The 15,605-nt window shown below is 38.8% G+C and overlaps 1 long non-coding RNA gene across 1 annotated transcript; it reads right to left on the bottom strand.

The window, feature by feature from the left end:
• Positions 1-14,289: 14,289 nt before the first annotated feature.
• Positions 14,290-15,398, bottom strand: LOC149155794 (uncharacterized). Its single transcript, XR_016262570.1, has 4 exons — positions 15,342-15,398; positions 14,990-15,118; positions 14,685-14,738; positions 14,290-14,352 (listed from the first exon to the last, which is right to left on the bottom strand). It is a non-coding gene; the product is annotated as an uncharacterized LOC149155794 (long non-coding RNA).
• Between the last annotated feature and the right edge of the window lie 207 nt (positions 15,399-15,605).

Raw genomic sequence — 15,605 nt, 5'->3', positions numbered from 1 at the left:
AAACAGGATAATTTGACCTCACTAGAAGCATATGTATTGGAGCAGTTCAATTTGTTTGGAGGACACTCACACTCACAAGTTCGATATCTAAAAGGAAGAGCAGAAAAAGTGTGAAGTTGCAGAAGAAGGAGGAAAGTCGTTGGAAGAAGGAAGATCAAAGTTTCAAGGTTTGTCTCTCTCTCACTCATGTGGATTTATTGGGTTATTTGTTGGAAGGAAAAAGTTTCTGCTGGGTCAAAGTTTTTGCTGGGCTAGCTGTTGGGTCAAAGTTTTTGTTGGGCTAATCGTTGGGTTGAAGATTTTGTTGGGCTACTACTGGGTCGAAGTTCTACTAGATCAAAGTTTGTTTGTTGCTGCGAGTTGTTTCTACTAGGTTGAAGTTATTGCTGAAATAATTATTACCTATAGAAGGAAGAAAGGCTTGACTTGCTGTGGAGGAAGTTTGTGTCTAGGTCTTGAGTCTTTGATTATCGTGTGAAACTATTAAATAAGATTTTTTGAATGAGTTTTCCCCTAGAAAGTGTTTTTCCCTGGTTGTCAGCCTACATCTAGTGTCTTTTATCTCTATTCTATTGTTTTCATAATTTCTTGATGAACTAAGATAAAAGAAGAACACAAGAAAGTTGATAAGAACATAAGAATATCACACATAATTATCAACATAAAGAAAATATTTCTTATTTTTTAATTTTCTAACGCCATTAACGGCTAGATCATTACATCATTACATCATGACATGCTCTTCATCACAATAAAGAACATTAATCGCTATTGGATCAGGTTACATAATAGAATTTAGAGAGAGAGATCATAAAGAGCAAGGAAGTCTTCAAGAAACAAAACATTTCGTCATAGACTCCCAATATTCTTCTTTTTTTTGCCATCTCCCCTTCGGGTTTTATAGCTTTTCTTCTTGTGATCTCGCTCGCTTATTTGTTCTTGATCACCTTGGATTCCCTCAAACTCTAGTGTGTCCATCCTTCTTTGGCAGCCTCTAAAAATCCGATCATAGTTTCCTTTTCATTTCTCTTGTGATCTTATCCTTCTTTGGAGGCCTCTTCATATTTCATCGTAAATACCTTTTCATTTATCTTGTGTGCCTCTTTCCCATGATTCTCGGCATTTGGTTGTTTCAATCATTCATTTTCCTTTTTCCAGTGATCTCTCGCACAACCATTTTCCGATCAAAACCTACTCAAAATTTTCCAAAATTGCTTTTCCAAAAATGGAGCACCCAATAAGATCACTATAAGGTCTAAATAAGGACAATTTTTATGAGGAAGAGAATAATTTCAATCAACTACTATAGCTAAATGATCATGATAATGATGAAGGTTAATTTAAGGTACTACTTAGGAAGTATAGTGACATTAGATTAAGTAGTGATACACCTATGAGTTCCTTTATACTGGGAATGAAGAAGATAAAACATAAATTTGAGATATTTCTCAAATAGAAATGTCTATTAAAGATATAGAAGTTAGTGATTGGTGAATGTCGTAGTATTTTAAAATGACAAGATAGGGGGTTATGAAAACTTGTAATTGGTTAGGGATGACAAGTGATAAAATGGGAAAATGTTCAAAGGTTTAAATGGTTAAAGATAACAATTGAAGCATAAGAATGAATGTTGAAAGAAATTTTATAACAAGGAATTTTTTAAGGAATTTTTTCTTAATGTTTAGAAACCTTGGCGAATCTTACTAGTCCCTAACATGCAAAGTGTAAAATGTTTGGATATATTTTTCTAAAAATATTCACATTTCTAATGATTTCGTATCATTCTCTATAAAAATTTAGTGACTTTTAAGGTAAAATAATTGTATATTATAAAATGGGGGCAAATAAATTTTAGAGAAAATGGAAATTTGACGAATCATTTTTTTTGAAAAATCATGGAAAATTAGCCCACCTATGAATATTAGCCCTTAAAATTTTCCATGTTTTATAAGGAGACCTTGAGAAGGATCATGAATTTTTTATTTTGATATTTATTATTTAAGAAGTGATTGTACAACCAATAACATCTTAATGATGAATTCACTAAATTTCCTTGGGGAGGGAAGAAAACATGACTAGATATTCAAGTTGAAGATGATGAGACTCACTTGAAATTTAACGATGTACTTAAATGACTTCACCTATTGTTAAATTGTCAACTTTCTACTTGAAGGAACAAGAAAAGACTATTGAAAAATACATTATAAGCTTGATGAAAAAATGAAACTAATAGTATTAATAGATAACCTAGATCCTAAAGGGATGTTGAATAAGTGTATTTCATCATTAGTATTCATTTTTTATATAAGAAAATGAGATTGATTTTCCTGATGAATCATGATAAGAATGCTATAGCGTATCATTGATCTCTATTTGATAAGTATGATTCTCATATTTATGATGATATGATATGAGGATATATTGACATGTGCTTCCAGTTATTATGATGGTATTTCAGGATGTGAAGCGTGTGGTTAAAGAATTCATATATTATGACATGCATGAGCATGAAGTTTTTACTATTCAAAATGTTTTGATAACAATGATTTTATATTTTTGTCATGGCATACAAGAGTTGGCATGTGAATTATTTTATTATGATGTTATAATGAATGCATTGGCTACATGTTGAGATGTGGTGATTCACACGAATTCCACAAACGAACCGAGAGGGAAGATTTATTTGATGATCTTGTGGGAGCCCATACCTATGAGGGAGAATGTGTAAACCATATGGGTTGGGGAAAAACTAAATCAACACAACATATGCCAATTTGTTTTCTTGTATAACTCTTGATGTATAGCTCTTGAGGAGCTATGGGACCATCTTGAGGAGGCCGAGTGCCCAGAATTGGATTGGGATGCCAAAGTACATACGTGGTGTAAGGACTTCGATCCTGAGGCTATGTACCTTAGTTGGTTCTAGAGGGAGTTGGGCCAACGTTGTGATATGTCGAGCATCATTCAATACTAGACCGAATGCCTGCCTTGGGGCAAATGAGGTCTAAGCCCCTATGTGAGTCTTGGTGCCATGATATAAACTAAAGAGGTTGTATTCCTAATTCTGAAAGTTGGGAAAGAGGCTTTAGATTCCTCTGGTTTTCCCCATATTGTAATGTAACTTTCGATTCTTGTTGGTATACTAGTTCATCAGAGGGTGTTAGGCAAACATGGGGTAATAAATAAATCAAATAATAAATGAATATATTAACTTTGGGATGAATTTTCTTAAAGAGGGGTAGTATGTAATGCCTTGTATTAATAATATCAATAATAATAATAATAATAATAATAAATGAAATACTAATAATACATAAATAAATAAAATAACAAATAACGAAGAAAAGATAATAATAGACTAAGATTTTGAATATATATAAAGAAATAAAAGTCACCATGATGACACATCTATATTGTGCACATTCGGATATTTTTTCAATCCCCTTACCATATTGAGGAGGACTAATAGATGCATTGAAGAAGATAAGGATCTCAATTGTCTTAGTTCACTGATAAATGTGGGCTTGCTTTGCACAAATGAATCTCCTCAAGGATGACCTACTATGCTGGGCATTCTAAGCACATTGCAAAACATTAGAGACACTTTATTGGGCTCTACTTCCATTCCCAAATTCCAATAAAATCTAACACATTTGTTGTGTAGTACAAGTAATACTATCAACAACATTTGTGAAGGCCAAAGTTCTTCCACATCTTAGTCCATTCCAGCGAAGTGGTAGTTATTTAACTAAACTATGAAGTAAATTGAGTCTTATTTCCATAAATATTTGTTATTAATTCTATGCAGATGTGAAAAATAGAATTAGATTCACTATGAATGGTGTTTTAAAAATGGCTTTATGATTCTAAAATTTCTTATCCTATCTTTAAAAAACTTTATATTCAATATCTTTTACATCTATACTTTTCTGGTATTAAATACATAAGTGTTGTGGGGAAAAGTATCCAACACGGAATGACCCTATCCCACTCTAAGGGTGATAGTTCCTTAGCAACAGCTGAAGCAAAGCTATCTAAAGTTACTTCTTTATGACATGCAAGAGATGAAAGGAAGAGATCCACTTACCGATGTCTTGCGCAAATGGTCGATCCAATCTCCTCTATTTGCCGCTCGCTCCCAGCTCCAAGTCTTCTCACGGGCCCAGCTACACGAGATCCTGCGAACAAGGCAAGAAAAGGAGACTACAAGAAGCATGCATTCATAATTGATTCAAGGATTAGCATAAATCAAATACGCAAGTAAGACAATACACCATTGAAACACATGCGGATAGAAGAACCTCAAATGCTTTATTAATATAAGGAAGTAAGGTTCAGGCGGTGATACAACCGTGAGAGGTCCAATCCAGCATCACCTTCCCGACGGAAAGAAATCTCCTCTTCACCTCCCTCAAGCAATCACCCAATACTCTCAACTGTAAACCAACAGCAATTCTTTGCACCAAATTCCGGCCTCCAGATCCCATGGGATGAGATCCTTATATAGAGTTTTGGAGTGAAGATAAGTCAGCTTGATGTGTGACTTGTTGTCCTCTTCAACTCCAGTTGTTCTTCAGTCCTCGAGTCCACTCGGAGTTTCTACCTTCCACTTGGAGTTTTAGAAGCTCTTAACTCATCATTAGGCGAATCTTTTGATCCAAGTGTCATTTTGGAAGCTTCCTGGGCACTGGCACATTGAGAAAAGATTCCTCCACATGTCAAAGTACGCCCAGCGCAGGTAGCCTTTGTTGCACTTGCTATGCAGCGCAGGTACACCATAGAGCTTTTGACATTCAGCGCAAATGCTTAGTGGAGCAACTGCTTTGATCCAAAATTGACCTGTTTTTGAGTGTTTTTCAGTGGAGAACTGATCTGAAGTGCTGTGGTTTGCTGACCTTGTTCCTCTAGGGGTAGGAACAACATGTTTAGGGACTTTGGATCCCTTAGATTATTGACATTTCATGCTCTATGCTGTAAGGCACAAAAATGTCTATAACAGTTGCCCCCTAAAGTATGAGGTCGTTTATCGGGTGAAATGCTTTATTAGGAGGATTCGAAGTTCATTCAATCGTTGGGAGGTGACCTGTAACAAAATACAATACAATACATTATCTTTTCATACTTTCTTTTTATGATCTAGCTGATGCGGGCATTTCCCATGCTCAGCTTTATAAATACATTTGTTGTACATAAACAGACGATCGTCTGATAATAGACTGATAATTCTCTGCTTTTAATTATCATCCTTTTAGTAGGATGATCATCTGCTGCACATGTCTATTTTTTTATCTCCTGAATATATATCGCAGCCTGGATGGATGAAACTAGATCCGGGGTCTTCAAACTTGTCCGATCTTCACTCTAGTACAAGTCGATCCATGTGAGAATTTCTTGAAGTCGAACATGGAAAGACATCGCTTGATTACCAGTCAATAATGTAAACTGTTAACAAGCGCGAGAGGAATCACCGATAATGATGATGACCCTCAAGGTACTGTAGCACAATTCACGTGGCGTGAATATAGGATCTGACGTCAAACACCACGCAAAGTCTCCTGGTCGAAGGTCATTAATGTATACCTATCGCCGGAAGTGAGAAACTTGCCATTGAGGCATGCAAGCTTCAAAGTACTGAGGGGGTGTTCCTAGATCAACTTCTTGGATAATGAGCTGATGTCGACAAGAAGTGATCCGTCAAAGGAGGGCCTTAATGAATCCCACATCAGTGACACGGAACAGAGCTAGTGATGATGGTGAAAACGATCTATGAAATATGATTCAGGGTGGCGGTCATGGAAGGATGAAAGATGATGTATGGTAGTGAATGGGACCCGGTTGACACTTTCTGAATGACATCTCTTGAACATATAACGACACTGATGTGATGGATTGGTAGCATTACCCCATGTATGGATGGTATGGTGAGACCATGGTGAAGGGACCGGTGAATGATAATAACCCAACCCGATATTTACGGAGGCAAAAGTGTCATGTTCAAGAGCGACTTGCTACCATTAAGCTTTGAGGTTCTCCCAATTTTTCCCCAGTCATTTCTGACCAGTACCTCTTTATTTTTGTCAAGCTTGAGGAGGATAACATATGCTTGTTCTATAACCTGCCCTTCGGGCAAGCCCATCGCTATGTTTTAACGAGCCTAGCGATAGGGAAACTCGTTCTCGTCTAAAGACAAGTTTGTCGCTATTTTAATGTTTTTAACGAGTCTAGCGACAAAGACAACTCGGTCCTTTTCATTTTTAGAGAGTCTAAAAAGGTACATAAAGTTAACTCCAAAGGCCCTTTTTCGTCATCTAATCCCTTAAGTCCGAAAAAGTATAAAACAATACAGAAGGGATGAATGTTCGATAGCTTTATTGAGCCGAACTAGACAAGCGCTCGATCTTTTTTGTGCAATAATCCCTCAGGTCCAAAAAGATTAAAATCTAGAGGAGGGATAGCTCTTCCGGTCTTTTTAACGAGCTGGAAGGCCAAAACTCGGCAAACTTTTCATATTTTACGAGTCAGTGAAAAGAGCTCAAAGAAGACTCGGAATTTTCCAATCACGGCAGTATTACAAGGATGGCTAGGTGGGATCACTCTTCGCAGTCGTTCCTCAAAATAGGTAAACAATCAAGTGGATGTGAATGATCGGCCAAATGAAAAGTGGAGGTGACGGTGCACAAACACGACCAAGGCTTTTATGGCTGATGAATTTACGGTCTCAAATGGTTATTTACCAGTTCATTTTTTCTGGATGAGCTTGAACTCTGGGGGGAAGCTTGCTCACATGCTTATGTTTATTTTTTAACGAGCATGAAGTCCGCGTTAAAACTGCTCGGTTTTGCGTTTATTTTTTAACGAGCATGAACTATGCCAAAACTGCTCGTTTTTTTTTTTTTTTGCGTTTATTTTTTAACGAGGATGAACTTTTCCAAAACTGCTCGTTCTTTTGCATGCCCCCAGCATCATAATAACGCATGTCAAAGGAGGGTGCCCCCCAAGCTTCATTGCATTCAACTTGGTGGTTGGAATGAAGGTTTACCTTTGAATTTTGAAAAAGGGGATTTGTTTCATTTTTTAATGAGGTTGTAAAGAACTATCCTCATGACTCTTTGTTTCATTTTTTAACGAGGTTGACACGAGATAAGAACCGTCCTCGGGGCCCACTGTATTTACAGTATTTCCATTAGGGCGATGATCCATGCTGACAAAATATTTAGGAATCTTCCGAATCCGTTGGATATAGAAGATTTAATATTGTAGGTTTCCACTGTGGCTACTTCCGCCAGATTACTTGCCGGCGGTAGGGCAAAAGTACCCATTAAGGCAGGGTCTTTTAGGAGACCTACTCCAATATTTTGGAGCGATTGATTACTTTCATGGATCATTGTGCTGCTTCCCGTAACTTGAGAACTGTTGGGGAGAAATGTTTGTTGGTCGACGATTGTAATTTTTCCTTGAAAAGGAAATACAATCCTCCTGAAGTAGGTCGACACAATTGCAGCCATGGCATATATCCAAGGCCTTCCCAGTAGGATGTTGTAATTGAGGTTTCCGTCGATTACTTCCACATCAACTTCTACTGTTTTGCCCCCCAGTTCAACTTGCAAGTTACTTAAAATCCCGTATGGAGTGTATGATCGTCCATCAAATGCTTTTAATGTCGTTGACGATTTTGACAAGGGTGGTGAGCCTAAATTTTTCTAGCAACTCATCGACATAAGACATGTAGATGCCCCCTCATCAATAATTGTTCGGTGAACAGTTTTGTTGAGGGCTTTCACTTGAATAAGGAAAGCTAGTTGAGCTGGTAACTGAGGGTCATATCCTTTATGATCAAAGGCCACAAGATTGGAATCCATTGGGCCAATCCCACCTATGGCTGATAATAAAGCTTGCTCTTGGGAGGTGCAATTTTGCGCTACCTCAAGCGTCGACATAGCGGACGACGATTGGGCCAGGTCCTCTATTATATTATAATCCTGTGTTATTTTTGGACGAGGATTAAATGTCGATTTGTGTACTACTCCCTTTGGCGACTTTATCATTGGTTTAGGAATGATGGGTGGCACAACTTTGGTGAAAGTTGTTGTTGAACTACTAGGTTGTTTATTTGCCTTGTTGTTCAACTGCTTTGGATTCCTGTAATCTTTATTCCTTGTCAAAGCATTATTCTGTTGCTTTGAGGTGGACAACATAAGCACTTGGGATCGGGAAGCATTTTGATTAGCAACCAGATTTTGGCCTGGGTTAGGAAACAGATCAGTCAATACTGCTGGGGTTTTTGAACTCTTGAAGAGTTTCTTAACTTCAGCTATATGTGGACAATCTTTCGTCCAATGATCCTCATCGCATATATGACACCCTGTCGGGGGTTTCCATTTCCTTTTCTTTTTCTTCTTGCCCCCTGGTTGCTTCAGTCGTTTGCCCTTGTCGGTCGACATGGCATTTACTTCTGAGGCAAGAAGTTCCTCATCTGCATTTTGACTAGAATTTTGGCGTTTGCCAGTCACGCCATTAGTGGCGTGAGAGTTAGTATTTGATTTAGGAGGGGGAGGAATTGAAAATTCAGGTCTAGGGGCGTCAAGTATTTTGTCGTAGAGCGTGCCCGACTGAGTATATACTAAGTCTAAGTATTGAGCACGAGCAATGACTTGCTCCTCTGTTACGACTCCTCCCTTGGCCACATCTTCCGTTATAGCTGGAAGTAACGACTTTATAAACCACTCAGCTAACAGCTGATCGGGAACGTAAGTTTTCACCATCCTACGACGACGTCGCCACTCATGTATATGATCAGATATGTGAGTGGCCGTTGTCTGTTTGAAGTTGGTAAGGAGTTCTGTTCCTGTTTCATACCTTATCGGTAATTGAAAATGGGTTAAGAAAGTCGTGGCTAAGGAGCTGAAATTGTCGAAAGGGGCTCTTGGCAATTCAATGTACCATTTAGCCGCTGGACCTGTCAATGTCCTCTGGAAGAGGCGAAGTCTTATCGAATCATCGTTTAGAGTGTTCGATGAACACCACAGATGAAAAGTCATGACGTGATTCGACGGGTCTTCACCTGGATTTCCATTGAATTTAGGAATGTCCGATGGAAGTTTATGCGGAATCGCTGGCCACCAAGGGGCATAAGCAATTGGATCATTCGTCAGCCGGTTTAGATCTGGCAGTTCTAGAGTTGCTATAAAGGGCAACTGTTGGTTCAGGTTAGGCGAAGCATATCCAGGATAAGATGGTATCGCCTGAGCAATGGGTCTTTGCAGACCAGCATAATGCTGATAACTTTGACAAAGTTGATGGGCATAACCATTATAGCATGGTTGCCCATTACTTACAAAGATTTGTTGCTCAGGTCCTTGATATGATTGATGGAATGGCGGTTGTTGAGATTGAACCAGCTCTGGTTGTTGGACCATTTGCTGTTGACCAATACTGGATGATTGACCAAGATGAGGAGTCACAGTACTTGTTTGAGCCTGAGTTGCTCCAGATAAGGAGGCACTACCCTGAGATTGTGATTGAGCCGCTGAGACAAGAGGTTGTTGTATTACAACAGGTAGCGCTTGTACTTGCGACGCATTCGCCATAGCAGGTGTGGTGGTAATATTCGACACAGGGTGTACTGGTTGCATTGAATATACAACTCCTGGTTGTTGGGGCAGTATTGGTACCCAACCGCTGGATGTAATTCCAGTTTGACCTGATCCCTGTTGTAAAATCTCATATGGTTGTTCTCTAGGAGGGAACAATGAAAGAGCATACTGCCCTCCACATGGTGGAAATCCAGTACTTAAAGGGTAAATTGACCTTTGAAGACACATTGGATCAATTTGTTGAGTTTCAACATAAGAAGTACCAGGTGATAATCCGGATGAAGAAATAGGAACTAACCATATCGTCGTCCTTGATGGGACTTCGGCTTGTTGTTGACAATTTTCCGGGACAGATGGTATACCAGCGAACATTGTTGGAGTAGCAGCAGGCGGTTCTGCTGCTACTGTGTCAGACGACACAGTCCTAGATGTCGACGGTTGTTCAGACATATCTAGTCTATCCAAAAGATTTCTTAGCGATTCTACAAGAACTTACGATGCCAAAAGACTAACTTCGAAGATCAACGCAGGAATAGGAGGTGATTATGTTCTGTTTAAAATGAATTTTATATGACGACGCTTTAGACACAACTTGCTTTTTCACTTTTTAAGAGTCGAGAAAAAGCTAAAGATGACTCTAGTCTCCTTCGATGTATTAACGAGCCCGAAGTGACAAATGCTCGGATGGAATTTTTCAGTTATAGAGTTTGAAAAAGGCCAAAAGAAACTACTCTGGAGTTCTAGGCAGAGGGTGTGCCAAACCTTTCGCGAAACCACAGAATACGTTTTACGGTACGAGTGGTCGATCTTCGTGAATGCTGTGTTCACTGCATCGCGATCAGTAGGGCGGCCGACACGGCTTCCTATGGATAAAGGCTTTGTTCCTATAGGGGTCTCCCAATATACGCGACGGTACGCGGGAGCACAAATCCGTATTAGTGTTATCGTCCCTCAGGAGGAATCACCCACCTTCGTAGAGATCGAAAGTCACTATGTTTAACGACGCCAGTTCACGTCTACCTAGACCTCTACTGTGTTTCGTTATGTTTCAAAGCGTTGTTATGTAAATTCAGTTCGTTTTAGGTTGATTTTGCTTAGCAGTTTGCCTTTATGGATCACCACGTGATGTATGATACAACTCCTAAATGCAGTCTAAGAATGATAAGCAAGCTTTTTCAATTCTTTCAACTTATGAAAATCTTAACTACTGAGGGAAAAGAAAGACATCATCTTTTCAAACAGATCATAGAGCACACACTGATGCACTTTTCCTAAATCGACATGCAAACTGTCAAAATGCACATGCACAATGCAAGTATTTCTTTTCTTCTTCCTTAATGTTGATGTATTACAAAAAGAAAGCTGTTGTATAATTTCGAATTCAATTTCAAGCGAAAGCAAACAAGTTTTTGTCCAATAATCAAAAGAACACCTTAAGATTCACTCGTTTCAACACAAGAAATACTGAAATTCGACCCATATAACGAAAGCAAATGCTCAAGCAGCTATGAACAACAATAAACTAGCTCTTAGAATCACAATGACACTTTCTCATAGGTCTAGATCCAAGAGGTCATAGCAAGACTAGTTCACTTTCGCTACGGGAAACTGTGAATGAAAGCAAGAAATACAATAAGAACAATCACGATTTCTTCATACAACTGAGGCGGAATGAAGGCAAAGAGAAGTAGTTTCAGCTGGGTATACAGGTTGACAATAGGCTGCAAAAACAATACTGAAAACTGGGCAACAGACAGTGGGGAATCCCAGTTGCACAAGGAAAAACTGGATCAGCGCAGGTGCTGCACTGTCAATCTGACATGCAGCGCAGGTAGCCCCTTCGGGACCTCCGTTGCAGCGCAGGTAGCCTTTGCTGCAGCTGCACTGAAGAGACAACTCTCGTCTCTCTCAGATTCCGGGTCACAGTTTGCTCAAAAATCAATGGTTTTTGGCCAAATCAAAGGCTATCAGTCAAGTATACACTAGAGGATGATTAAAGGAAGATGAACACTATCACAAAGAGCTAAAAAGAGTCCTTGTGGACCAGCTCTTCAAATCATAAACATGCCCAGCACTGGGCTAGAGTAGCTGCCCTCTACTTTGCATTCGAAGGACTCGAATGCAGTTCGATTCGGTACTCCCTTTGTTTAAGAAATGAATAGCAAGAAACACAAGCTACCAACAAGACACGATCCCCAGCGGAGTCGCCAGTCTGTTGTGGGGAAAAGTATCCAACATGGAATGACCCTATCCCACTCTAAGGGTGATAGTTCCTTAGCAACAACTGAAGCAAAGCTAGCTAAAGTTACTTCTTTATGACATGCAAGAGATGAAAGGAAGAGATCCACTTACCGATGTCTTGCGCAAATGGTCGATTCAATCTCCTCTATTCGCCGCTCGCTCCCAGCTCCAAGTCTTCTCACGGACCCAGCTACACGAGATCCTGCGAACAAGACAAGAAAAGGAGACTACAAGAAGCATGCATTCATAATTGATTCAAGGATTAGCATAAATCAAATACGCAAGTAAGACAATACACCATTGAAACACATGCGGATAGAAGAACCTCAAATGCTTTATTAATATAAGGAAGTAAGGTTCAGGCGGTGATACAACCGTGAGAGGTCCAATCCAGCATCACCTTCCCGACGGAAAGAAATCTCCTCTTCACCTCCCTCAAGCAATCACCCAATACTCTCAACTGTAAACCAACAGCAATTCTTCGCACCAAATTCCGGCCTCCAGATCCCATGGGATGAGATCCTTATATAGAGTTTTGGAGTGAAGATAAGTCAGCTTGATGTGTGACTTGTTGTCCTCTTCAACTCCAGTTGTTCTTCAGTCCTCGAGTCCACTCGGAGTTTCTACCTTCCACTTGGAGTTTTAGAAGCTCTTAACTCAACATTAGGCGAATCTTTTGATCCAAGTGTCATTTTGGAAGCTTCCTGGGCACTGGCACATTGAGAAAAGATTCCTCCACATGTCAAAGTACGCCCAGCGCAGGTAGCCTTTGTTGCACTTGCTATGCAGCGCAGGTACACCATAGAGCTTTTGACATTCAGCGCAGATGCTTAGTGGAGCAGCTGCTTTGATCCAAAATTGACCTGTTTTTGAGTGTTTTTCAGTGGAGAACTGATCTGAAGTGCTGTGGTTTGCTGACCTTGTTCCTCTAGGGGTAGGAACAACATGTTTAGGGACTTTGGATCCCTTAGATTATTGACATTTCATGCTCTATGTTGTAAGACACAAAAATGTCTATAACAATAAGGAATTTTGTATTTCTTTCAAATGATTAAAATATAGAAATATATTTTAGTTCTAGAAATTATTGAAGAAAATATCACAATGAATATAATTCTAATAGATGAATATAACTACTGTTTTTTATGATTTATGATTTGGGTATGAAACTAGAATTGTTATGATTTATGATTATCATAGAGACAACCATACCCTATTAAAGAGGTTGTGTATCTTGCAACATACACTAGTAATAGAGTAAAAGGTTGGGTGTTATTATCCTACTGTGAAACATGTGATAAGCCCATGTGATAAGACCTTTCCCTGAAAAGTGTGGAGTTAGGCAGCAACAAACAAACCTTTACATATTAAACATTCCTCCTTTTTCCAACAATCTATTTTGATACTAGATACCCTGATTCGACAACTCCTATTTCCAACCCTATTGAAATATAAATGTGGTCTGACATGCGAGGGGAATAGGAGTTGCCTTGCTGCTAACATGCCAAAGTCAACTTTGAGGGAAATATAAATGCAAGGCAACTCCTATTCCGCTCGCATGTCAGACCGCCGCTCGCATGTCAGACCGCATTTATATTTCAATAGGGTTGGAAATAGGAGTTGCCCCTGATTCAAGGCCACGTTAGTTTTGTTAGTTCTGATTAAAGAGTCCTAAATTATCAAAGGCATCCTAAATTATCAAAGCCATGATCGATTCTTGAAAATTGTCATTGATAATGGATGTTAGAGCAGTGGTAGTTCTATTTTTATAAATTTTTGTAGATTCATGTTGCGTGGGTATTCTTCAAAGAAACCAAGCACTCCCTAGTATGGTGACAGCTATTCCATTTGGACATTTTGCATAAAGAACGTTTCAGTGAAGCAAAGGCTGTGGAGGATCTTTGAAGAATGTGATGACGATGCACACTATAACTTCAACTTTACTCTACTGTAAATCATCATATTATTCCTATATGAATCATAATATAGTATCCATTTAAGACCTCAAATAAATCGAGTGTCGTATAGGCAAATTGTGTTAAGAGATGTTTTCGCATTCCCACTATATTTAAGTTAAGTTATTTTTTTTAATCTCGTTGACCAACATTGTGGTCCATTATTGGACTTTGACCAACATTGTGGTCCTTTATTGGACTTTTGCACGTTAACAAAATTATCTTATTTTATCTACTTCTGCAAACAATTGTAGGCTTTGATTAATTTATCTATTTCTGCAAACAATTGTAGGCTTTGAAACCTATTGATACAATTGTAGGCTTTGATTATTTTATCTACTTCTGCAAACAATTGTAGGCTTTGAAACCTATTGATAATGAGACTTGTTGATTATATAACCCACATGGAAGACTTTGCAACCAACTTCTTGTTGTTGATACTGTCGAACTGAAGGAATTGGGCGCTCTGACAGCAGACTTGACAAAGTGATTGGTTGATTGAGGTGTTTGAACCATCAAAGAAGACTTGCACGGTTTCACTTGAAGATCTTGGTGCTATGCTCCTTCAAAAAGAGCAGCGCATTTATAAATTCAAAACAAATGTTTTGATCAGATGCTTACTATGAAGACAAACAAGAAGGAAGGGAATTTGAACAATGTAATTTAAAAGGAGGAAATTCACAGTCCAGAGAATCTTGAAGGAAGAAAGTCTTGAAGGAGGACATTTTCACAAAATAACTATGAACACAAGTGCAAACGAAATAGGAATATCATGACTAGGAGAAGATGTTGGTTTGCGCCATCTAAGATGGGTATATTTGTGTTATTTGTTGTGCAAGTTTGATATAAGTGAAAATTTAGATTGTATATACAATTCAGCATGGCGAGAACTTACCTGAAAGTTGGAAGCTGAGAAAGACAAATTTCAGCGGCCATATCCCATGCATCCCTGTAAAGGAAAACACAATAAGAACCTCAATCAACAAACCATTTAGACATGAACAATAATAATGATAAAAGTAAGATTTCGAAAACATATTACCACATGGGAATCATGTTGATGAGTAGGGTGGAAAAGAAAGGGGAGAACAGTTCGCAATCCCCAATCAAGAAATTTCAGAAGAGACTTGCAACTTCTGAAACAGTTCATGAAAATAATAAGCATTTCCTTAATGGTAACCAAAATGCAGAGGTCATTACCACGAGATAACTATCCAATTCAATAGTGTCAGTCACTGCTGTAGGTATCCAATTCACCTATGCTAAAAGTGGTTTCCGTTCATTTTTTCTTCCAAGTATCATTAGCCTCACAGTGAATCTCCAAGTATCCTATCAATCAGATTAGCATAAAGTGAATCTCCAAGTAATGAGCGTGGATAGAACCTGTAACTGCTAGAAAGATGAACACACAAAACCAGAACCTGTAACTGCTAGAAAGTTGAACACACAAAACCAGAACCTGTAACTGCTAGAAAGTTGAACACACAAAACCAAATCCTTTAATGAAGGTAAAAGCTCTGCTCGAAAAAATGCTGATGGAAATAAAACACACAGGGAATTTGGTAGCACAGAAATTCTGTTATCTACACCTCTACATCCAAATGCTTTGGGTAAATGGACAATGAACGATGAAAGACAAGTGTTAATGTATATAGCACATAGCGTGACATGTGATGGGCACGTGGTAATGGATACATGGGCTCCCATATGTAATGGATACATGGCATACCTCATTATGTGTCACAACATCCATACCAATTAGTTTCACCAGTTACATGCATCCATTGTAAATGGAACGTGTATCATTTTTTTTTGT

Source organism: Pinus tabuliformis, chromosome 9, assembly GCF_031772625.1.
Source record: "Pinus tabuliformis cultivar Carrire ecotype Pingquan chromosome 9, CPIR1, whole genome shotgun sequence".
Taxonomy (NCBI): domain Eukaryota; kingdom Viridiplantae; phylum Streptophyta; class Pinopsida; order Pinales; family Pinaceae; genus Pinus; species Pinus tabuliformis.
The sequence above is the reverse complement of the archived record's forward strand: the minus strand, read 5'-3'. Positions and strand labels throughout refer to the sequence as shown.